The sequence below is a fragment of the Lissotriton helveticus genome, chromosome 1_1 (genome assembly GCF_964261635.1).
Source record: "Lissotriton helveticus chromosome 1_1, aLisHel1.1, whole genome shotgun sequence".
Lineage (NCBI taxonomy): Eukaryota > Metazoa > Chordata > Amphibia > Caudata > Salamandridae > Lissotriton > Lissotriton helveticus.
This window is the reverse complement of record NC_136057.1, coordinates 160,064,914-160,088,821: the sequence shown is the minus strand read 5'-3', so window position 1 is coordinate 160,088,821 and position 23,908 is coordinate 160,064,914.

Sequence of the window (23,908 nt, the reverse complement as noted above, 5' to 3'; positions counted from 1 at the left end):
AATCATGCATAAACTCCTAAAAGACCTTAAGGATGTCCTCTTCTTCCAGGATGACATTCTGGTAATGGGGAAGTCGAGGCAGGATCACAACGTGAAACTTCACAAGGTGCTGCAGAAACTGCAAGACAGTGGATTGACTGCCGAGTGGACGAAATGCAATTTGGGAGTGCAGTCGGTCACATACCTCGGCCATGAGGTGAGTGGACAAGGCATAACTCCGAAGAAAACAAACATGAGAGCCATCATGGAAGCGCCCACGCCGGAAAGAAAGGAAGATGTTCGGTCATTCCTAGGGATGGCCGAGTATTACAGCAAATTCATCCCTCATTTCGCAACAAAGACACACTACATACGACAACTGCTCAAGGAGAAGAACAGGTTTCAGTGGGGTAAAGAGGAGCAAGAAGAGTTCGACTCACTCAAGCGAGAAATGGGTACGGCCATTCCCCTCAAGGGATTTGACCCCGAAGCTGAGTCTATTCTCACCACAGACGCCAGTGACCGAGGCCTAGGAGCTGTACTAATGCAGAGAGAGGAGTCGGGAGAGACGTCGACCGTCAGCTTCGCCTCTCGCTCGTTATCGCCCAATGAGGAGAAGTTCAGTGTGGTGGAGAAAGAGATGCTGGCGGTGGTCTGGGCGGTAGAAAAATTCAGGCAATACTTGTGGGGTGCCAAGTTTCTCATAAAGACCGATCACAAGCCTTTAGTTCGTGTCCTGACGTCAAGTGGACATGACCATGCCACGCCCAGGATTGCCAAGATGACCCTACGGCTATTGGACTTTGTCTATGACGTCGAGCACATTCCAGGGCCACAGAACAAAGTGGCCGACTTCCTAAGTAGGGCAGCTGCCATGGACGAAGCAAAGAATGAAGAAGGACAAGAGTGGGAAGGATATGTGGTTGCCACCATCCAGGACACTGAAGAGGTAATAAGCGCCCAGGACTGGGAAGAAGCATACCGAGAAGACACAGACTTGGAGGCCGTAAAAGGATATGTTGTTCATGGCTGGCCCGAGAAGAGACACTTGAAGGAGGAACTGAAGAGATACTGGGAAATCCGAGAGGAACTGTCTTTGGCTGAAAACCCAATGTTCTTACTCAGAGGGGACAAGGTGATTCCACCCAGGAACATTCTGGAACGGTTGATGTCTTTACTACATGAAGGGCACCAGGGCATCACAAAAACGAAAGCCTTGGCCAGACAAACATACTGGTGGCCAGCCATCGACGCGCAGGTAGAAAGACATGTGCGCTCTTGCGAGTCTTGCGCAAAATCGGACAAGGCCCAGAGCATGCTGAGACCCCCGCTGGGAAGGTTTCCGATTCCAGATGGCCCGTGGGAGATGTTGTCCGTGGACATAATGGGACCAGTTTTGAACAAGGAAGGCACTCAAAAGTACGTGGTGGTCGCCATTGATAGGTATTCCAAGTGGCCCGAGCTACAAGTCTTGGAGAGAGTGGATACTGAGGCAGTGATAAAGTTCCTGCGTACCACCTTTATCAGCGAAGGTATTCCGAGGATCATCACCTGCGACAATGGACCCCAGTTCACTTCAGAAAAGTGGACGGCCTTCACCAACAGAAACGGAATTGAAGTGAAGCACACCCCGATCTACCACCCGGCGGGAAACGGCCAGGTGGAACGCTTTAATCGTGTGATTATGGGCACCATACAGGCTGCCATTGAAGATGGCAAGAATTGGGAAGTGGAGCTGGAGAAGATGATTTGGGCATACCGAATCACACCGGGTAGCACAGGCTACAGCCCCTTCAAGATCTTAAGAGGCAGAGAAGCCTTCACCAAAGACAACGCTGCATGGAGGAAGCTGATTGTCCAGAGTAAATGGTCACCGGCGGTGGTAAGGAAAAATCTGGAGAGAGCCCAGGATGTCTACACGACACACTACAACAGAAGAAGGAACACTCAAAGCACAGAACTGGACAAAGGTGATTGGGTGAGGGTGAAGCTAGCCATCATGAAGAAGAAAGGAGAGAGCAAGTTTTCACCTCCCCTCAAAGTGGTGGAGCCGTATGCCAGATCAGCTCTCCTGAGCGATGGAAAAATTTGGTCCATGGACAGAATGGCCAAATGCAGCAAGATACTGAAATGGGAAGACGAGGAGGAAGAAGGAACGGAGAATGTCGCAGAGGATGGAGGAAGTGTAAGTGGAGAAAGACAAGAGGAGTATGTGAACGGAACGGAAGGACTAACAACAGCAGAGGAGGAAAGAGTGAGTAGAGAGACAACGGAAGGGAAGAACAGAGGCATAGAAGAGGGTGAGAAGAAGGCCAAGGAGGGGAAAACAGAAGGTGCGAGAGAGAGAAGGGAACAAGAGACTACAGGAGGAGAGAGAAAGATTGAGAGAGTGGAAACTCGAGCAGGGCGGAGAGTCAAGGTACCGGAGAGATTCAAGGACTATGAAATGGACTGGAAGTAAGACTTTTAAAGTTTTGTTTATTGTGCATAAAGGGGGGAGATGTGGCAGCGCTCTAGTGTTCCAGGAGCGGAACAGGAACCACGTCACAGGACGTGGTAGGCGGAGCATTTAGTTCTCTCTGGCGCTCACCGCCAGAGGTAGCCAGCCCCGGCGCTCCGGAGAAATAAACGGTTTAAATCAATTAACCACTGCGTCCTTGCATCATTACACTTACGTGTGACATTTTCATAATATCAGTGTAATTATGAGTGACAACCAATGACGAGAAGTGAGACTTTCTTGCAAGAAAAATCAAGCAATGAAGACGAGGGAAAAAGAAATATCAGAAATTACACCCATTTTAGCAACGAGAAACTCTAAGAAGATCTTAAAACTGCTGCACAGCACCAGACATTAAAGTTCATTAACCTAGTAAAAAGCAGTAACTGACAGCTAATCCTCATAAAATACAGTTTTGTGAATATGCCTGGTTCATGTTGCAGGAGGTGTGTGCCAGAAAGACCACTATAAACCTTCCAGACCCGTTGCAGTGGAAGGGCGGGAGGATTAGTCCTAACACATTCCTAGCAGGCTCGTGGCCTCCTGTAGTGACAGACGCACTGCGGCCCCACCCATTCCCTTGGACCCAGTTTCCAGAGCGCTTCCAAGATCCATAAATTCCAGATATGTGCACCTGAACCATACAGAATATTTTGCCCATTAAGCCCTAATTGACCCTGCGCCGACACTCTCACAGACATCCCATTGCACTACTTCTGTGCTCTGCTGCACTCTCACATGTGCCACCATGACATGTCCTCCTACAGTGCCACGGTGAGCCAGAGAGCGCCTTTGACCAGGTTGTTGGGAAGAGGGTCAGTGAGGCTGCAAGCAGTAGTGCTGTAGACTGGCTGTAGGTGGCTGTCTGTGCTGCTGAGAGGGCTGGATTGACTGGTTGATGCACTGACACTCACTGCCACCGCGCTAAGCTGCTCTCTCTGGCTGTGTCACTTTGAGGCCTTGGTCCGGTCGGGTCCCCATTCAAGAGCTATGGTGTACTGCAGTGGGCAGGAGACTGGAGCTTCCATGTGTGTAACTGCCGGAGAGGAAATCTGCAGAGTTCTGGAGCCACATTGGTAGAGGTCTGCTTTCACAGGGTGTGGTTCAGCTGGACTGAGGGTCCTGGGTTGTGATTGTTAAATACTTGAACACTGCAGGACCGCACAGTGTACGCACCCTTCTGGATAACCAACAAACCCATGTGGCAGTCAGGTGGTGTGAGAATGTGTTGACTTCTCGTTCAGGGTAGGCAGGCAGGGACCCGGTACCAATGTCTGGTGGTCACTGGCACCTTGGGGCAGAGGGTGTAGGGGCGACCTGCAGGACTAGAGACAGTACAGTCGGAATCTGGCCTAGGTAATGCCCAAGTGCTACGCAAAAAAATGATGTACATAATACTGAGCAAATCATGCATTCACCTACAGTCAAGAGATCTGGGTTAAATCCATTGTTCTTTTGCTCTCCATGCAACCCCAGTTTGGACCCCGTCATGTGCAAATCAGTCTTGACACTGTGCCTCATGGGAACAGTTCAGCCCGAACTGCCAAGCCATGTCCTCCCTGGACCGGAAACATGGATACTGGGATCGGTTTCTGGGTATTACCATTCATCAGCCAGGCTAGCTTGAATCCAGTGGCACAGTGAGCAAGGGACCCACGACTGGGCATACCCTGCCAACTTAGGGCGAACAATTGATGGACGGAATGCTGAACAAATCATACATTCACCCCCAGTCAAGAGATCTGGGTTAAATCCATTGTTCTTTTGCCCTAGAGCAATAACATACTGCAGCCTACTACCAGATCGCAATCCGCACAGTGAGCATGGATTGTGACTTGAGGAAGGAAGAGGGGTGTGCACAGAATGGAAAGGCGGCAGGCTTCAGTTCCTTCATTTATGGTGTGCTATCAAGGGTACAAGAAAGCTGGAGACCCACCACCGGCAATCGGCAATGGCAATTGTTCTCTTCATGACCGGCGGTGAAGGAAAATAAGGCAAGGTCGGCGCTGCCTGGAATGGATCCATGTGCTGTTTTCAGCAGGCCAGTGCTGCTATTTATATTTCACTGTGAGACCACGTGGTCCAGCCCATACCCAGAGCCCGAGCAGCTCCCGGCTATTGAAAGCTGTTGTATCTTATGTCTTCCTGCTGCTCAGCTAGAATACATGTGATGTGGATAACAGACCGTAAAGTGACTGATACTGGCCGGCGGCACAATACCCGTGCGGGCAGCGGGACCTCCACTGACTCCAGACTAACTTTGAAACTATCTGATGACTGCTGTCCGCTCGCCTCGTGCCGTGGGCGTCCCACCCGATATTATGAGCCCTATCGTGGCTTTGGGTGAATGTGGGACAAATTGTTGCAGTCTCCATGACACCATCATGCCACGTGCAGGCCTAATGGAGCCAACGATCTGAGCGCAGCTGAGCCAGCCCCCAGGCCTGCAGCAGTCAGAGTCTTTGTCAGTCGCATGACTTGGTGCCTGCCAAAGCAGCGCAGCCGCGCACTGCTTTCCTCTGTGCTAATTATAGCGCTCCTGCTTGACAGCCTCAGGAGGCGCTATAAATGTGCGACTTCGCATTTTAGTGCGGTGATACGGACCACCACACTGAAATGCGTTAGTTCACCTCCTGAAGCGTGGTTCTTGGCAGGGCTGAAAAAGTCTTATAAAGGTGTAAATGCTAAAGCAGCTTTTGGCTCTATATATTTTAGCTAGATACAATCTTGTGTCTATTTTGGATCCTAGGATGAATTTCACGCGAACATAATTGAGAAAAAACCCAAAAACGAAGGAAGCAGAAGGTGATCACGTTATGATCATTCATGTTGTATCAGTTCGCTCATAAACACCCGATAATTATGCAATGTGGTATAATAGTGTAGTTTCAGGAATTAGGCACAGTAAACGCAACGCAAAATTAGTACACGAGATTGCGCCAGCATAACATAAATTTCGCCGGGGCCTAATAAGTTAATCTATATTCTATACCCTAGGCCAATGAAAGAAGGCTTGGGGACCCCAGTGGAAAAAGGAACACTCACTGGGCAGGTGCAACAACCCAAGTCAGCTAGACTCGATTTCACGAAACCAGATTTGTCACAATTACCCAAGATCCAATCGTAAATACTAGTTTTCCAGAAAATAACCACAAATGCCCCTTCACAGGATTTGCAAAGCAAACTTCAAAGCCCCAGGATCAACATAGCTATACCTCTTGATCCAAGTGGAAAGATGCAGAACTCATGGAAAACATAACTCCAGCTGGGTCACCAAAGGTGAGTCGAGATTTCAAGAGTGGAATGGAATGTCAATGTCAAAAATCAGAATGGAGTCATGTTTCCTCGGTCTGCTCCAGAAAGCAAAGGAGCACATGATACAACGAATCCAGAAGAAATTCCACACTCTTGTGCTGAGGTTCAGAGGGGGCATACCTCATTATTGCTACCGTGGAAAAATTCTTATGCAAGATACAGAAACTATTTAATAAAACCAGAGCTGGCAAAACCAGGTAATAGAACAACTGGGAAGAACAACTTTTGGCTCCTAGCTTCTCCAGACATTTTCTATTTGCATCTAATATTTTGGTTCAGTATCACATCCTCCTTCAGGCAGTGCCTGCCGACCTATTTACAAAAGAGTTACACCCCTGCTTCTAAGGTAGCTCTGCGGAGGTTGGAATTGACATTTAATACAGGAGTTATCTGCCCCATAAAACCTCTTTCACGAATCTTTATAGAGTTCAATTTTTCAGGTCCAGCCTGTCCTTGAAAAACATTGTATTACACTTCTGTTGCCTTCCTAAATTATACCCAATATCCCCATTTATATAACAAAGCCACTCAACCCTGTTTCATTTCTTTTCTATTTTAATATACCTGTCTCTGTTACGACTTCAATTTTCGATGAATCATGCATTTTTTATGGCCTGGGATTCATTTTTCCTCTTTTTGCAATAAAATGTGTATTGCGTTTGTAATGCGATATACTTTAATGGCAAATGATCTTGGTGTGTAGTTTTACGAAGTTGAGGTGTGACAACTACTTCCCATAATATCCTCTCATATTTCAGCTTCTCCTTCTACTTACAATCTGACTCTTCCCATGAATGGTTAGCAAAGATATTTGAGGACTGAGGTGTGAGAAGGGATTTAGTGAAAATAGCTTGTTTTCAGTTTTCTTTGCATTTTCTGCTCTGCAGTTTCTGAAAACAATGTCCATGAAATAGCATCACTTCCGGATGTGCCTTGCAAGGGCGAAAGTCCACCTCTGCCTGATGTAGTTAGTTATCCCATCTTGCACTCTGTGCTCTTTCCTCTAAGTGTTCCAGTGGTTCTGTTTTTTTAACTAGTGACTATGATCTCATACAACACCCCATTACCGTACTTTGATAGGCGGAGGTTAAACAAATGGATCGTTATTTCCTATGTGGGGTTTAACCAAACTAGTCTCCCTCGGGTGAGTTTGTTTGATTGTGGGTATATTGCCTAGTAAGACTCACTGGTGCCCTCATAACATCCCCTGAATCCCAACCAAAAGCCAAATCCCAAATAAACAGCTGATCATGAGATGTCTGGCTCCACAGCTGGACCCAAAAAAAGACCTGGTCATGAGATGCCTGGCTCCACATCTGGACCCAAATAAAGAACTAGTCATGAAATGCCTGGCTCAACAGCTGGACCCAAAAAAGAGCTGGGCATGAGATGCCTGGCTCCAAAGCTGGACCCAAAGAAAGAGCTGGCCATGAGATATCTGGCTCCACAGCTGGACCCAAATAAAGAACTGGTCATGAGAAGTCTGGCTCAACAGCTGGAGCTGGCCATGAGTTGTCTGGTTCCACAGCTGGACCCAAATAGAGAGCTGGTCATGAGATGCCTGGCTCCACAGCTGGACCCAAATAAAGAGCTGGTCATGAGATGCCTGGCTCCACAGCTGGACCCAAATAAAGAACTGGTCATAAGTGTCTGGCTCAACAACTGGAGCTGGTCATGAGATACCTAGCTCCACAGCAGGACCAAAATGAAGAGCTGGTCATGAGATGCCTGCCTCCACAGCTGGACGCACATAAAGACCTGGTCAAGAGATGCCTGGCTCCACAGCTGGACCCAACAAAAGAGCTGGTCATGAGAAGCCTGTCTCCACAACTGCATCCAAATAAAGAGCTGGGCATGAGATGCCTGACTCCACAGCTGGGCCCAAATAAAGAGCTGGTCATGAGATGCCTGACTCCACAGATTGACCCATATTAAGAGCTAGTCATGAGATGCCTGGCTCCACAACTGGACCCAAATAAAGAGCTGGTCATGAGATGCCTGGCTCCACAGCTGGACCCAAATATAGAGCTGGTCATGAGATGTTTGGTTCCACAGCTGGACCCACATGAAGAGCTTATCATGAGATGCCTGGCTCCACAGTTACAGAAAAACATATCAACTCTGCATTAATGGAGTATATTGAAACTAGCCACCTGCTCGACGAATCACAAACGGGTTTTCGACCCAAACATGGGACCGAAACCGCCTTGTTGGCAGTGACGGAGGAGGCACGGATGATCATGGACAGGGGGGGCTCAGCAGCCATGATCCTCCTAGACCTAAGTGCCGCCTTCGACACTGTCAACCATGGCACACTATTGTCACGATTGACAAATATCGGAGTGTCGGGTAAGGCTAGATCCTGGTTAGAATCTTTCCTCTCCGACGCTCCTTTCAAGTGTTCGAGGGCGACTTCACATCACCGAGCAAACCTCTAGTTTGCGGCGTCCCCCAGGGCTCCTCATTAAGCCCGACGCTGTTTAATGTTTATATGCAGCCACTAGTGGGTGTCGTCCGACAATTTGGAGTACGAATTGTCACCTACGCGGACGACACCCAGCTGGTGGTGTCCCTCAACCAGCTGGAGTCCAACCCCGGCAACCTGATATCATGCCTGGAGGAGGTCTCCAACTGGATGACCTTGTCATATCTCAAACTAAACAGCGATAAGACCGAGCTAATTGCTCCTGGGCAACCCCTCCCCCCTGGCTCTCAAGCTTCTCTGGCCCGTCTCATTGGGTTCCCCCCGATGCCCATGCTCAACTTCAACGCCCAAGCCTCAAAACTCTCAGCAACCTGCTTTGGCCTGCTTCGAGTATTACGGAATATTCTTTCCGTGTTACCATTTGAGGCCAGGAAGATCATGATCCAAGTACTTATCCAGTCTAGACTGGACTCCGGAAACGCTCTGTATCTGGGTGCCCCCCAGTCGACCCTGAATACATTGCAGATTGTGCAGAACTGTGCAGCCCGCACACTGCTACAAATCCCCCGTCAAACATCAGTTAGGGATGGACTAAGGAGTCTACATTGGCTGCGAATCAGGCAAAGAATCGAATTTAAATCTCTATGCACTATCCACCGAGTAATATGGGAAACTAGCCTGCCCATTAATCGCTCCCTGGCAACTCCATATTCTCCCACCAGGCAGCTCAGGTCATCGACCTCATTTCTACTGACGATCCCCAGGATCAGGAAAGCCAGATGTGGAGGCCGCGCCTTCTATTATAATTCATCTAGCCTATGGAACTCCCTCCCTCTCCACCTGCGAGCAGAATCTAACCTGCTGGCGTTTCGTAAACTACTAAAGACCTTTCTTTTCTTAAAGCCCAATTAGGTTTCTGGTCCACCCTTTCTGCTCATAGTGTCTGTCAGCGCTAGGACGCCTCAGGGTAACTATCGCGCTCTATAAATTGTCTTTCCATTCCATTCCACAGCTGGACCCAAATAAAGAACTGGTTATGAGATGTCTGGCTCCACAGCTGGACCCAAATAAAGAGCTGGTCATGAGATGCCTGGCTCCACAGCTGGACCCAAATAAAGAGCTAGTTATGAGATGTCTGACACAACAGCTGGAGCTGGCCATGAGTTGCCTGGCTCCACAGCTGGACCCAAATAAAGAGCTGGGTATCAGATGCCTGGCTCCACAGCTGGACCCAAATAAAGAGCTGGGCATGAGATGCCTGGCTCCAAAGCTGGACCCAAATAAAGAGCTGGATATGAGATGACTAGCTCCACAGCTGGACCCTAATAAAAAGTTGGTCATGAGAAGCCATACTCCACAGCTGGACCCACATAAAGAGCTGGTCATCAGATGCCTGGCTCCACAGCTGGACCCAAATAAAGAACTGGTCATGAGATGTCTGGCTCAACAGCTGGAGCTGGCCATGAGTTGTTTGGCTCCACAGCTGGAAACAAATAAAGAGCCGGGTATGAGATGCCTGGCTCCCCAGCTGGACCCAAATAAAGAGCTGGGCATGAGATGCCTGGCTCCACAGCTGGACCCAAATAAAGAACTGGTCATGAGATGTCTGGCTCAACAACTGGAGCTGGTCATGAGATGCCTAGCTCCACAGCAGGACCCAAATGAAGACATGGCCAAGAGATGCCTTGCTCCACAGTTGCACCCAAAAAAGAGCTGGTCATGAGAGGCCTGGCTCCGCAGCTGGTCCCAAATAAAGATCTGGGCATGAGATGCCTGACTCCACAGCTGGACACAAATAAAGAGCTGGTCATGAGATGTCTGGCTCCACAGCTGGACCCAAAGAAAGAGCTGGTCATGAGAAGCCCGGTTCCACAGCTGGACCCATATAGAGAGCTGGCAACAAGATGCCTGGCTCCACAGCTGGACCCAAATAAAGAGCTGTGCATGAGATACCTGGCTCCACAGCTGGACCCAAATAAAGAGCGGACCGTGAGATGCCTGGCTCCACAGCTGGACCCAAATAAAGAACTGGTCATGAGATGTCATGCTCCACAGCTGGACCCAAATAAAGAGCTGGTCATGAGATGCCTGGCTCAACAGCTGGACTCAAATAAAGAGCTGGTCATAAGATGCCTGGCTCCACAGCTGGACCCAAATAAAGAGCTGGTCATGAGATACCTGGCTCCACAGCTGGACCCAAATAAAGAGCTGGTCATGAGATGCCTGGCTCCACAGCTGGACCACTATAAAGAGCTGGTCATGAGATGCCTTGCTTCACAGCTGGACCCAAATAAAGAGCTGGTCATGAGATGCCTAGCTCCATAGCTGGACCTAAATAAAGAGCTGGTCATGAGATGTCTGGCTCCTCAGCTGGACCCAGATAAAGAGCTGGTCATGAGATGCCTAGCTCCACTGCTGGACCCAAATAAAGAGCTGTTCATGAGATGCCTAGCTCAATAGCTGGACCCAAATAAAGAGCTGTTCATGAGATGCCTAGCTCCGCAGATGGGCCCAAACAAAGAGCTGGTCATGAGATGTGTGGTTCCACAGTCGGAGCTGGTCATGACACGCACAGCTCCGCTGCTGGACCCAAAAAAGAGCTGGTCATGAGATATCTGGCTCAATAGCTGGAGTTGGTCATGAGATGTCTGGCTCCTCACCTGGTCCCAAGTAAAGAGCTGGCATGAGATATCTGGCTCCACATCTGGAATACTCATCACGGAACATCAGGTAAAATCTCAAATGAGGTTCCCAAGTGTTGATCTCAAGAAAGTCAATGTAAAAGTTCTCTCTTCTGGTTAACTGACTGGAAAAACTTTCAACCAATGCATTATGCTGATTTGGAGCTCAACCCAGCTTCCCCTAATCGGAATAAATACTCAATTACTTTAGTTAGTATTTTTGAAACACTGAGCACCGAAAACCGGAGTAAACTTGAACAGTGATTCCTGGATGTTGGTGCTTGTTAAAGTGTGTAAAATCTTTATTTGGATAAAAGAAAAATATCCTTAAAAGCATTACAAATTAGATCCACAAATCGATACATTATAATTAAAAAAACTTCAAAACATATATATATATATATTTTTTTTTGACAATTGAACAGTAAAAATCTATCGACACCTGTTGCTCGAGTTATATTACACCTTAAAAATTAAAACAATTGAGTATTAGGCAGTGATAACACTTAGCAAAGAGCAGGGGGAAATTATGTACCGGCGTTTAACAACTAAGACTCATAATTTTATACTTAAAACTAAAAGCTAAAATGCAGCTTGGGATGGGTCGCTGGTCGGGACAGCGCGGGGGATTGCTGCTCCTTACGCCTTTGCTGTGAAGATGCGATAGGCGTCCCGAATGTATGTTGTAATGGCGATGTTCAGAGCTATGCTTTCTGGGCACAGAGATGTGATAATTGCCTGTCTACAGGTCCGAACAACCAACCTGTTCCACTCTACTCTGAGTTTACGTCTACGTTGGGACGTAAGTGCGGGGCATAAGCAAACCACGTGCTCTAGCGTTTCAGTTGTCATGCCGCACCCTCTGCAAGTTAAATCTTCCGTGGTACGCTGCCATGTAGGCAGATCTTTTAAAAAACGCCAAACCCCCAATCTTATGGCCAGAAAACTCCGCTTTAAATGCAATGAATAAGTACAGGAGAGGTAAGTAGCCGGAGATATGCGCCCATAAGACTTCATAACTGACCATGCGTGACTGCGTCTGCGGAGTAGCTCTTTGTCCATAATAAGTGAGGACATTCTGACGCTCTTTTTGATACATGTTTTAAATGCTATCATGCTGGGATTGAGAGCCCATAGATCACCCGCCGCCATTTCGCGGATAGAGTCTGTAAAAAGGCGGCCATACGAGCCCCCAGGGTTCTTCTGACTGATCTCCAACCAGACTAGAGACTCTAAAGTGCCTATAGCTGCTTTTCTAAGTTTGTGGCAGAAGTTTAAATATGTGCCGGTGTTGAAGGCCTCTTGATTTAATAAGCCCAGTTCTAGCCTGATCTGGGCAGCGGAGGCAGATTTTGGCAAATGTAGCACTTTTTTGTAAATCTTGGTCACAAGTTGGTTCATAGTTGTGTTTAGCCTACCCCTAAATATTTCATTACCATACGTAAGGGTGGGTCCGATTTTTGCTCTCAAAATTTCCAGTAGGAATGAGAGGGTTGGACCGGACAGTTCTTTAGCAAGCTTGGATAATGTGACTTGTAGGATCGTGGCTTTTACTGCAATTTCGTCACGCTGTTTGGAGAAGTTACCCCTGGAATCAAAGTGGACCCCTAAGTATTTATATGAGCGGCTTGTTGTTAGATTATTATTATTATATGACCACGCACTGCCTCCATTGCGTTTCCTGCCAAAGGACACAACTTGGGTTTTCTTTAAGTTTACCTCAAGTTGGTTCTTAATAGTGTAACTATGTAGCCTGTCCTAAAGCCTTTGAAGCCCGACCCGTGTAAGGCTAAAAAGAACCAGATCGTCGGCGTAAAGAAGATTGCTTATTGCTACGCCTCCAACCTTAGGGGGGTGGCTGTTTATTTCATCAAGTGTGACCGGTAGGTCTGCAATGTTGGTGCTTGTTGCTGCCATTTGCACAGTGGAATAGTTCTGCATGCTTCAAACCTTACTTGCCTTTCCTCAAACTCAAGAGTGTTTCTGTTGAGTGGAGGCACCATGTCAGGACTGGGCAGAGTTCACAAAGTCGAGCTCCACTGAGCTCCGCAAAGTGCTGAAAATACTCAGCTGAGATACACAGAGTTCATCGATTGGCAGAGTCTGATGCTTTGCGCTGTTCACGCTAATTTTTAGAGCCAGGACTTTCTCCCAGGCTGTAAAATGAGCGTGAACATTATCACATGGAGTGCCAGAGGGCACTGCTTGTTTGTGCTGCTCGAGTAGATTTTCTAATCGAGTGGCATCTTTTTCAATGCGAGCGGTAGCCACCTGCCGTGACCGCCCACTTTCAGAAATCTCGCCGGGAGCTAGTCAAGTGCGCGAGTTCTCTCACTCGCCAACTTACTATAGGCGAGCCACATGAGAGAAGAAACTTTGCTCTGTGTCACTTCGTTGAGCTTTTGGGAACTCCGTGGAGAGTGGGCAAGACTCCGTAAACTCCACCTGTGGAGCAGAATTCTTCACCCACCCCTAGTCAGTAGAAGTTCAGTGGCCAACCCTAGCTCTCCATCCTGTTTCAACCTAGATGTATTGACTCTAGTCAAAGTGATGATCAGTAGGAAAATTATCTCACACATTCACAGGCGCCGATCTACCCTAGACAAGGTATAAACTTGCAAATAAAACAAGTGTTGGTAATGCATTGGTTTCGCGTATGTAATGAATAAAGAGCTGTTTTAATCAATCATCGCCCGAGATAAGGAAAGAGCTCCCTGACAGACAACACAGGAGTGGAGAGGATGCAGTGCAGTAGCCAGAGCTGCTGACACAAGAGCTGGGGGTCCTGAGTCTTGGCGGCACCGCGCAACATCCTGTGATTCTATGCAAATCACTTAATGTCTCTGCCTGATCAAATGTTATATAAATATGCTGCAATAGGAAAAGGTAAAACATCATAAAAGTATAATTCCACTAAAGCAGATGTTAACAGTTTCAGGAAACTGATAAGAGTATCAGATGAGGAACAAGCAGTGGTAAATGCAGGAAAAAATGCTACACCCAATAGAAATGGAGGAAAGGTGAGTGGCACGCACAGGAACCAATGAGAAGCCAGGAAAGAGATGAGGCGGGATGTAAGTCCCTTTTAAGTTTATATTAAAAACGATAGGTTTCTCAAGCACAGCACACGCGATGTGCAGGCGAAACCTAAAAGTGATGATATGCTCTAGGGGTTAACGATGAGGCACAGAGGCGAGTCGCTGACAAAACTGTGCTCTTTAGCCTTTGTGTCAGATGAGTTTTATGTCCCACCCTTCCTACAGGTGATCTTTTGATTTCCAGTAATTTTCAAAAATAGTGTTCTTATTTATTTCTTTTGTATTGTGCATTAAGCCATCAGACCAGGCTTTTGCTTAACATTTAGACAAGAGGAAATAATCCCAAAGATGTGGTAGGGAAAATATTCTGCAGGTTCGGTTTGGAAGCAGAGGCTATGATACCGACACACCATAACAGTGTCAGTCGTACTTGTGAAAAAATGAAAAGCAAAGAGAGAAGTGGAGGAGTAGAAGCCAGTCACATATTTGGTTGCGTTCATTTGTCGGTGCCGACCCTTATCTTTTTCCCTATTTTCCAATGGATCGAATATAGTTCAATGGTAATTGTCTGACAAGTCATTGCATCAATTCCCTGAACCTGTTCCTCATTGAAGCTTAAGTAGCCATCAAATTACCTTAAGGGCTCTTCCATGGCCAGGTAAGAGATCCCACTGGAATCCCCACCACCTTCTTGGAATGGTAATTAGTATAGTAACAATAATGGGCAGCCTGATTACAGACTAATGTCCAATCCTCTTTCTTGCCAGGAGCAGATATTTAATTTTAAGTCTTTTCACTATTCATCAATTCTGTGCATTGCACGATCTTCAAAACTGAATATTGATTTCTAGGAAGTGAGTAAGATTTTGAAACAAAAGGGCTTGAAAATGCAAAGTGCTTATCAGATGTCATAGTTCATGGTTGACTGGGACCTTGGCATAAGGCCAAGGGGGTCACACCACTCAAATGTTCTACCTTCTGATTTAGTTTACCTTTTGGAGCTTCATATCCTCTCATGGTGCATGGAAATATAAGCAAAGGCTGCTGAGGGTCCCTTGAAGTTGGACACATCATCTTCAAGATCCTGCTTTACCCTTCAGGTAAGTTAAGAGCGAGACAAAGCAGAAAGGCTAAGCTGCTGAGGTTGCCTCACTGCTAGAGTATATTGCTCACCCTGGTCCAAGATTTTATCCTTGGACTTTCCCTCTTTTTTCAATGTCTAAATCCTCCACTCAAGCACGGTTTATGAGATCAGATTCCTTCACCACTATATTCAACCAAAAACTGTTTCTGCATGACACAAAGTTCAGAATGGGATAAACTTAAACATGGAGTGTTGGCCCTCCCTTGATAGGCCACAGCGCTTTGTCTCAATCCAGAGGTGGAAAAAAGTGACATGATCCTTAAGTCTCCTCCAAGTCAATCCTGCAGCTCTCGGTCCTCAGGTTAGGCTTCTAGGCATAAAGTCTCTCTCCAGCCAGAATTACAGCAGGACGCCAGCAGCAGCTGGTGCAGGTATGTGCGGAAGGGACGGCGGGGTGCTGTGGGAGGGATGTCAACAGACGATGGAATAGGAGTAATTTATTTATTTAATTAGTCCTATTTGGGCATCTACTGACATCACCCTTGCCGTGCCCAGCCCTGCCCCACCACCCTGTGGACTGTGTCCTGCACAGAACGCTGCTGCCGGACACAGTCCACAGTGGTCAATTGGACCTTCTTGAAGTCAAGAGACCATCAGCCCCATATGTCCCTGACACAAGTAATAGGAAGGCCAACCATTTGACTCCTGGAGAGCGCTACGAAGCCCTGGGTGCCAGCAGGAGTTAGGAGTCCTTTGGTCTTCTTTCTTCCAGCAGAGTCTTCTTTGTTCAAGATGTTTTCATCTGAGGACCAGGAAAGCTTTGAAGCTGTAGCAGTGAGATGTCAGTCTTATCTTGGTGCTACCTGGGGCAGCTCCTCCATTTTGGCAGAGGAGCATCGCCCGTCTGCTGAAACCAATAGATGCATGTAAAATAAAAAGATAATAAAGCAATTCATAAAACAGCTTAATTGTCATTTTTTTTTACACCGGAGCTGCAGCCAAGTCTTGAGGGCAGGGCCATCCTCTGAGGGACAGCAGCAGGAGGAGTGGTGTGCACAGGACACTGCAAGTTGGCATGTCAATTTGGCTGACTATCTAAGGTTAGCCAGACTGACATGCGCACTTGCATATCTCCAGGCTGTTGCTTGGAGATATGCAGGGCTTAGGAGTACAGGCTCTCAGGTCCTGCTGGAGTGTGAAACCAGCCCACTCTGCCCAGTCCCGGTCCTTCTCTCATGCTGAGTAATACCAGCATGAGAGCAGCATCTGGATTGGTGCAGGGGAGTCTGGGAGCCTGTGTGTGCATCATTGGGAGCTGAAGAGGCTACGAGGTGGCGAGCGGCAGGTTTCAGATAGGTTTTATTTTTATTTTTTATGTCCCCAGGACTGGCCCACCACTTTTCCCTGCTAGCAGCTGCCACTGGCACTACTCATTGATTGGAGATTTCCCTACACTGAATCCTGGTCACTTTCTTGCAGAATTTCAAATTCCTTTTTCTGGACCTATTCTATGACTTTATTGCAAGCCTTCCCAGAGTCCAACTAGCAAATTAGTCCTAGCATCCTCCCAGCAGCTCGAGACTAGTCCCTCTCTTTAGCCACTTTAATATGGAGATGAAGGGCCCGATTCACAGAATGAACTTAAGACTAAATCCTAAACTTACTACAATTTGGTATTCACAGAATGCACTTACTACGTTTGGGATGCACAGAGTGAACTTACTACTTTCGGGATTCACAGAATAAACGTACTACTTTCCGTATTCACAGAATTGATTTAAGACTACTAACTAAGTCTGAACTCGGGCCGGAAATTCCGGCCCGGAGGTGGAGCTTCCGGCTAGGGGGCGGAGCTTTCGGCCCGGAGGCGGAGCTTCCGGCCCGGGGGTGGAGCTTGCGGCTTGGAGGCAGAGCTTCCGGCTCGGAGGTGGGGATTTTAGCCATGGCTGAAATCTCCACCTCTGGGCCGCAAGCTCCGACTCCGGGCCGGAAGCTCCGACTCCGGGCCAGAAGCTCCGCCCCCAAGCCGGAAGCTCCGCCTCCGGGCCGGAAGCTCCACCTCCGGGCCGGAATTTCCGGCCCGAGTTCGGACTTAGTTAGTAGTCTTAAATCAATTCTGTGAATACGGAAAGTAGTACGTTTATTCTGTGAATCCCGAAAGTAGTAAGTTCACTCTGTGCATCCCGAACGTAGTAAGTGCATTCTGTGAATACCAAATTGTAGTAAGTTTAGGATTTAGTCTTAAGTTCATTCTGTGAATCGGGCCCCATGTGTCCTTCATTCTGTCAATACTAGAACTGTTTTCCCTTCTTTTGGGAACACATACAGAAAGTCAAAGGTGGCTCCGAGAATCAGTGACTGGAATTCCGAATAGCCCCTTTTGGGCTTATCACTTCAAAGGCGAGCTGTGAAATTGGTAATTTGTGTTGGCAACTGTTCCTGCCACTCAATAGGTTTTCTCTGCTACATGGCCACTGCTAATACCACTCATGCCTTTCTGGTGCCAGGAGACATTGATTTGTCTTCCAGGAGGAGGGTCATTAACAGCCTGACAGGAATGTGTATTCAGCCTCTGAAGCAGGCCTACGAGACACATCAGTTCTGAAACAATTTACTCCCAGGCTGTGCAAAGTACACTTTGCTAATGTTTGTTTTTCAGCTAACATTATGAAAAAATACTTTCAAGATTTACACAAGTGAAAAATTGCTTTTATTGACATATTTTAGGAATTTTCCCAAGCCAATATAGGAAAAAGTGATTTTATTCATAAGTAGACCTGTTCGTGAAAAATACAGCTTTATTTACACAGTGACACAGCTTTTTGTAACTGTTCACTGTTGGAACATAGGGGCATATTACCAAGCAATAGCGATAATTATCGCTATTGCTTGGTTAGAGATAAAAATTTACCGCAAAGCAGCGGCGATTTTTATCGCAAATAAACCTTGGTATTACCAAGGTTTATCGCAAATGCGATAAAAATCGCCGCAAAGCATGAATATCGCTGAAAAGTCAGCGATATTCATGCATTATCGAGCTAATGCTCTTAGCCATGTTATCCACCTCCCATTGGATAACATGGCTAAGAACTGCTCAGGGCAGGTGTTAGCTTTTGGAAATATTCGCGCTTAGCGCAAATATCTCCATAAGTTGGTAATAGGAGATAGCGATGTTAGCGACTGTTTCCAGTCGCTAACATCTTGGCACGCCCCCTTTGCATGTCATTAGTGATAAATATCACTGACATGCAAAGTGGGGCCGAAGATGGTCGCTATCTCCTACTAGCTGTCGCTAACTGGTGTTAGTGACAGCTAGGTAATAGGGAGATAATTTTATCTCCGCTTTCTTGGCTTTTAAAGCCAAAAAAGCGGAGATAAACCCCCTTGATAATATGCCCCATAGTTTTCCACTTTTCCCAATACTTAGTATGCCTACTTTTATATATTGAGCACTTAGCCCTGTGAGTTTGCAAGCCAAGAAAGCGGAGATAAAATTATCTCCCTATTACCTAGCTGTCGCTAACACCAGTTAGCGACAGCTAGTAGGAGATAGCGACCATCTTGGGCCCCACTTTGCATGTCAGTGATATTTATCACTAATGACATACAAAGTGGGCGTGCCAAGATGTTAGCGACTGGAAACAGTCGCTAACATCGCTATCTCCTATTACCAACTTTTGGAGATATTCGCGCTAAGCGCGAATATCTCCAAAAGCTAACACCTGCCCTGAGCAGTTCTTAGCTATGTTATCCAATGGGAGGTGGATAACATGGCTAAGAGCATTAGCTCGGTAATGCATGAATATCGCTGACTTTTCAGCGATAATCATGCATTGCGGCCGTTTTTTATCGCATTTGCGATAAACCTTGGTAATACCAAGGTTTATCTGCGATAAAAATCGCCGCAGCTCAGCTGTAAATTTTTGTCTCTAACCAAGCAATAGCGATAATTATCGCTATTGCTTCGTAATATGCCCCGTAATCTTCTACATGGAAAGAATAGAGGGGCCGATGAGTAATTGACGAACCTTAAATAACATGACCTTTCCTCCCTATCCAAATAAAAATTTAAAAACATGGCCTCCGACCACACACTCCCAAAGCTCTTTGACCCAGATTTACAAAGAGTGTGCATCAGGTTTGCTTAACTTTTTTACTGCAACCCAACACAAAGTCTTCTACTGAGATTTACATTGCAACGAAAATCATGATATGCTTTGGTTTGTCACCCAAAATATTGCAGCTCAATGCACTGCCTTGCATTACTTGCATTACTTTGTATCAAAAGTGCATTCCATGGGTGGTGCAAGGGTGATCCTTTGCAATCACCCAGGGGTTTTGACTAAAATCCCTATTTAAAAAGAACTGTAGACAGGGATTTATGCCAAAATCCTGGGCCACCCTGAAGCACAGATGTAACGAGGAGAAATGTTTTCATTTTGCCTTTTTTTCCTCTTTGCATGTTGCTGTGTTCTTCCCTAGAGCATGGTTCTAGTGTAGGATTGACCTCTTCCTGCACGAAAGCTTTGCTGAGTAGAACGCAGACACTGTTGCACTATGGCACAAGCATGCCTGTGTTGGCGCATGGCAACCACAAGTACGCCAGTGCAGGGAGAGAGCAGCGCTGTGCTACTTATAAATACTTATTGTAGCATCCTGCTACTAATAAGGACAGACGCTTACTTGATTTTATGGAGCTTTATTCACATGTCACCATCCTCGTCCCTGTCCCTACTCTAACTGCCCCCCGGCCAGCCCCGGCTCCTCCTGTTCCCCTTCCTGGCTCCGCCCTCCCAAACACTAGCCTGCATAGAACAATGCTACATCTCCCCCTTTCTTAACAAAATGAAATTAACTTCTACCAAGTTCGCAATTGTCCACTCAGCCCCATGAGTCGGCAGACAGTCTGTTTGGACCACAGGAAGGTGGCTCCATGCATGAGCTCAGACTCAGTTCTGTCCTCAAGCATCAGCAGGGTCGAATCAGTGATGGGTCCGTCTTTGGTCGATCTTTCGGTCGTCTCATCACAAACATCTTTGACCACATGAGCGCGTTCTTGAAAGTGTGAGACATTGTGCGTGAACGGCTTGTTCTCAGATTCCACAGTTGTTATGGTTTCGTTCTGCCGTGTGACTACTGACGTCTCGGTGTGGCAGTGACAGTCCGTTCTCCATCGTGACACATGTTTTCCTGAGCATCCGCTTGTGCGTTCACTTCCCATACCCCTTCGGTTAAGGGCATCAATGTTCTCGTGCTCACGATCCTGCATATTGGAGGATAGAGTGTTGGGTGTCTTTGTTCTGTTTTGGGACTCATATGCAGGTTTTGTTGATCCTCTCAGCTCCCACCCGCATTCGTAAATGTTGAGCTCATTGAGCACGGAGTTATCAGGCTCTTGTGATCCTCTCTGCTCCCACTCGCGTTTGAAGATGTTGAACTCTTCGAGTATGGGAGTATGGACATGTTCTGTTCTCGCCCCCTCTTGTCTCCGCGATGTGGACCCATCTTCGCCAACACACCTTGTCTCCTTGACGGAGTGATGAGATAGTCCTTTCCCACGCCAATGTGTAGTGCCCCATATGGCCGCCTCTTTTCTGAGAACTCTTGGAGTCAGCCTCGCAAACCCCGTCAGGGGTGATGGTATCCTCCTCAAGTCCGGATATGATCGCGACAGACCGGACAAGTTGCTTGGCGGGGTAATCAAATGTTCCGAGACACCTACGTGCACTATGCTGTTTTGGATGAGTGAAGTAGTCTCTGAGTTGAAGGTCCGTTCAGGTGATCGGTGCCATGGATGTTGTCGTGAACTTGATTCTGTTGACCTCAGTGATTGTACCGACCTGTCCTCTGAATCAGAGAGATCTCTTGCTGCTTTTCTATGAGACCCTTCTTTCAAATGTGGTTGGACTGATGCACTTCTTGCACTGGTAGGCTGGGACAAACGGTTCTCAGGTTTAGAGTTGTCTGTGGGACACTTCTTGGGGTATGTGTCTCGCCATGTCTTCCATGCTGTTTCAGTGAAATGATTGTCTGAAAGCCAAGCGTGTATTTCTTTTGTTCGATCCCGAGGTTTTTCGTTGCTGCCCTTCTCGTATGATGTCACTGGTCTCCTCCCAGTTCTCTCACTTTCATGGGTGTCCTGAGTGTAATGGCCTCTCACTTTCTGGTGTCGGAGTGAATCACCCAGTTTTGTGATGTCTCTTTCGTCTTCTGGCTCGCTGGGAGCCCTGGTGTCTGTGTCTGGGGAGTGGTGTTTTCTACGACTGCATGTTTCTTCGGACTTGTCTGTGAAGGTCGGTGACCCGCAGATTGCTCGGGTGTGCTTGTGTACCGGCTCCCAGAGTTGACATGACTGGTCCGATATCCTATATCTTGTCTTTTCTTCATGCTCGTTGAGTAGGCTGACATCGGTTCCATCCCCGTGAGCTATCTCACTTGACTCGTCTTCAGAATAGCTTGTGTCATTTGCTGATTGACTCCTTGAAGTTGAGTAACTCCCCGAGGTCATGTCTGTGCGGCTGTTATGATTCTGGATCATCCCAGTCTTTTGTCTTCGCGTTGTTGACTCAGAGTGTTTTGTGTCACTTTGCCCCTCCCACTGTCTTGTCTCTAGTCTACCTTCGCCCTTCCATTTTCTGGTTTCAGTTGCCTCTTGAATCTTATGCTCAGACCTGAGGGAGGTCTCCTTTCGCTTATCTTCTCTTCTTGTGTTGATGTGCAACTCTCTTGACAATTCTCTTGTTTCGGCTCGCTCTCCAGCTTTGGCCCTCCTGACAATTTCCTTCAACGAGAATTGCCTTTGAAGTATCTTGCGCTGTGCGTCCGGTTCTGAGCAGCTCTCAATCACCCGCAGGCGGATAGCTTCCTCATTTGTGAATGTGTTGAATTGACAGTATCGTACCAACTTGTGTAAGCGCGTCGCAAAGTTTGATAAGGATTCTCCTGGTTCCCGCCGTGCTGCATTGAAAGCAATGCGTTCATGATCGACATCTTCCTTCGTGATGAAATGAGCACATAACGCCCTTTTGAGTTTCGTATATGTTCCGGTCTCCTTCGCGGAGAAGGTTCTGATCAGGCGTCGGCCTTCGTGGCCCACCAATTGGAGTAGTAGTAGTAGACGTTTACTATCTCTTTGCTCTCCGATAACGTCCAGAAATGCATCCAGTGACTCCAGCCATCGGTCCCATTTCGGACCCAGACTCTGGTCGCTGGTTTGTGTCACTGGGGGTGGCACTCCAAAGCAGGGGCTCGATGTATGTGTTTCTTCTCTCACCGACATGATGGTGGAATGTGCTGGCAGGCCGAGGTCACGGGACTGTTTCCTCACTTTCTTCTTGTCTTCTTTTGAATTGTGGTAACGTTCGCCGCTCCCGGGTGACTACTGTATGTAGTCAGTCCTTGGCGCGACTGTCTCGGTATGCTTCTGTGAGTTGGATGGGGATTTCCTGAGTGCAACTGGCCACCATTCAGCTGTACCATACGTGGCTCGTGGCTCTGCGAATTCCCGCTTTCCTTGATGTTGCGTGCCGACTGCAGGTGGTCGGTGGTGCCTCCGTAATGATACGTGGCAACGTTGTCAGTGTTCTTGCGTTTCGTTCCAAGCTAATGCAGATTATCCAGTCATTCAGTTGATGAGAGACGACTTCTTTTATATTTGTCTGCTCCTGCTTCTGGATCATTTGTTTTCTTGACTTCTTCCACTTTTGCAGCTATTTGTCTTCACGTGGTGCTGAAGTTTACTTTGGTACTTGTCTTTGCTTGTGCTTGCTCGTATTGTTAGCTCTTGTGTTTGCTCGGGCTTGTTTCCCTTTGTATAGATCACATTTTTTGTTTTACTTCTTCTTGCCACTGAGTGTTTATTTGCTCTTGTCAATGCTTGTTAGCTTCTTCTCTCCAGTGCATGTTTTCTTAATGCACCTCATGCAGGTGTTTGTGCTTGTTCAGTGTCAGTCTCTTGCGTTCACTCATGCTTGTTGACTTCCAATAATTGTATTTACTGGTACTTGTTGTTTGGGCAATTACGTTTGCTAAGGCTCATTACTTTGGCTTTGCATTTGCTCGTGCTTGCTCGTGTTGTTTTGTGTCGACTCTTGTGTTTGCTTTATTTGCCCCTACCAGTGCTTGTTTCTTTACTCTTGACAGTGCTTGTTCATGTCTGCTCGCCAATGTTTCTTTTCTTTTATCTTCTTGCATTTGCTAATGCTTGTTTCAATACAGGTGTCAATGCTTGTTTTCGTCAAACTGGAGATTGCCTGACTCTAAAATGGCCGCCCCATGACAACCAATGGGCATGTCCTCACGGCTGCCTGACTCCAAGATGGCCGCCGTTACTATCAGCACGCAATATCTTCTCTCTGGTCATTCAGCCCCCCAGGTCACTCAGGACTCACCAACAGACGACTCCCGGGGATAGCAGACCTCCGGACTCAGTCTTCTTAGACCACCGCCACAGTCAGGTGAGGTTGGGGTGGGCTCCCGCCTTGCTGCTCTCACTGCCGCGATCGCGCGGCGACACAATGCAAAAACTCACGCATCGGGTGTGAGATTTCCGATGTCGGCCACTTTGGACGCTCCGGTTCCACCGCGCTCGGCTGCACTCACCGCCGGGCTTCTTTGAGGTCACGTTCCTCACTCGAGGCAATGCTCCTGCACTTCTTGGGGCACTGGACAGAGTCGGAGTGGGCTCCCGACCTCTGTTCTCTTCTCACACGCCGGATCACACGCATCCGGCGGGGTCACGTTTCGGCACAAACTGCTCTTTCCCTTCGAGCGTTCCGGCGCTTGCTTCTGTGCCCCTTTCAAGCGTTTCAGCGCTTGTTACTACGGCTCCCCCTTCCCTCCCTGACCACTACTGGATGGACAGGGTCACCGGCTGCTGGCCTCTCT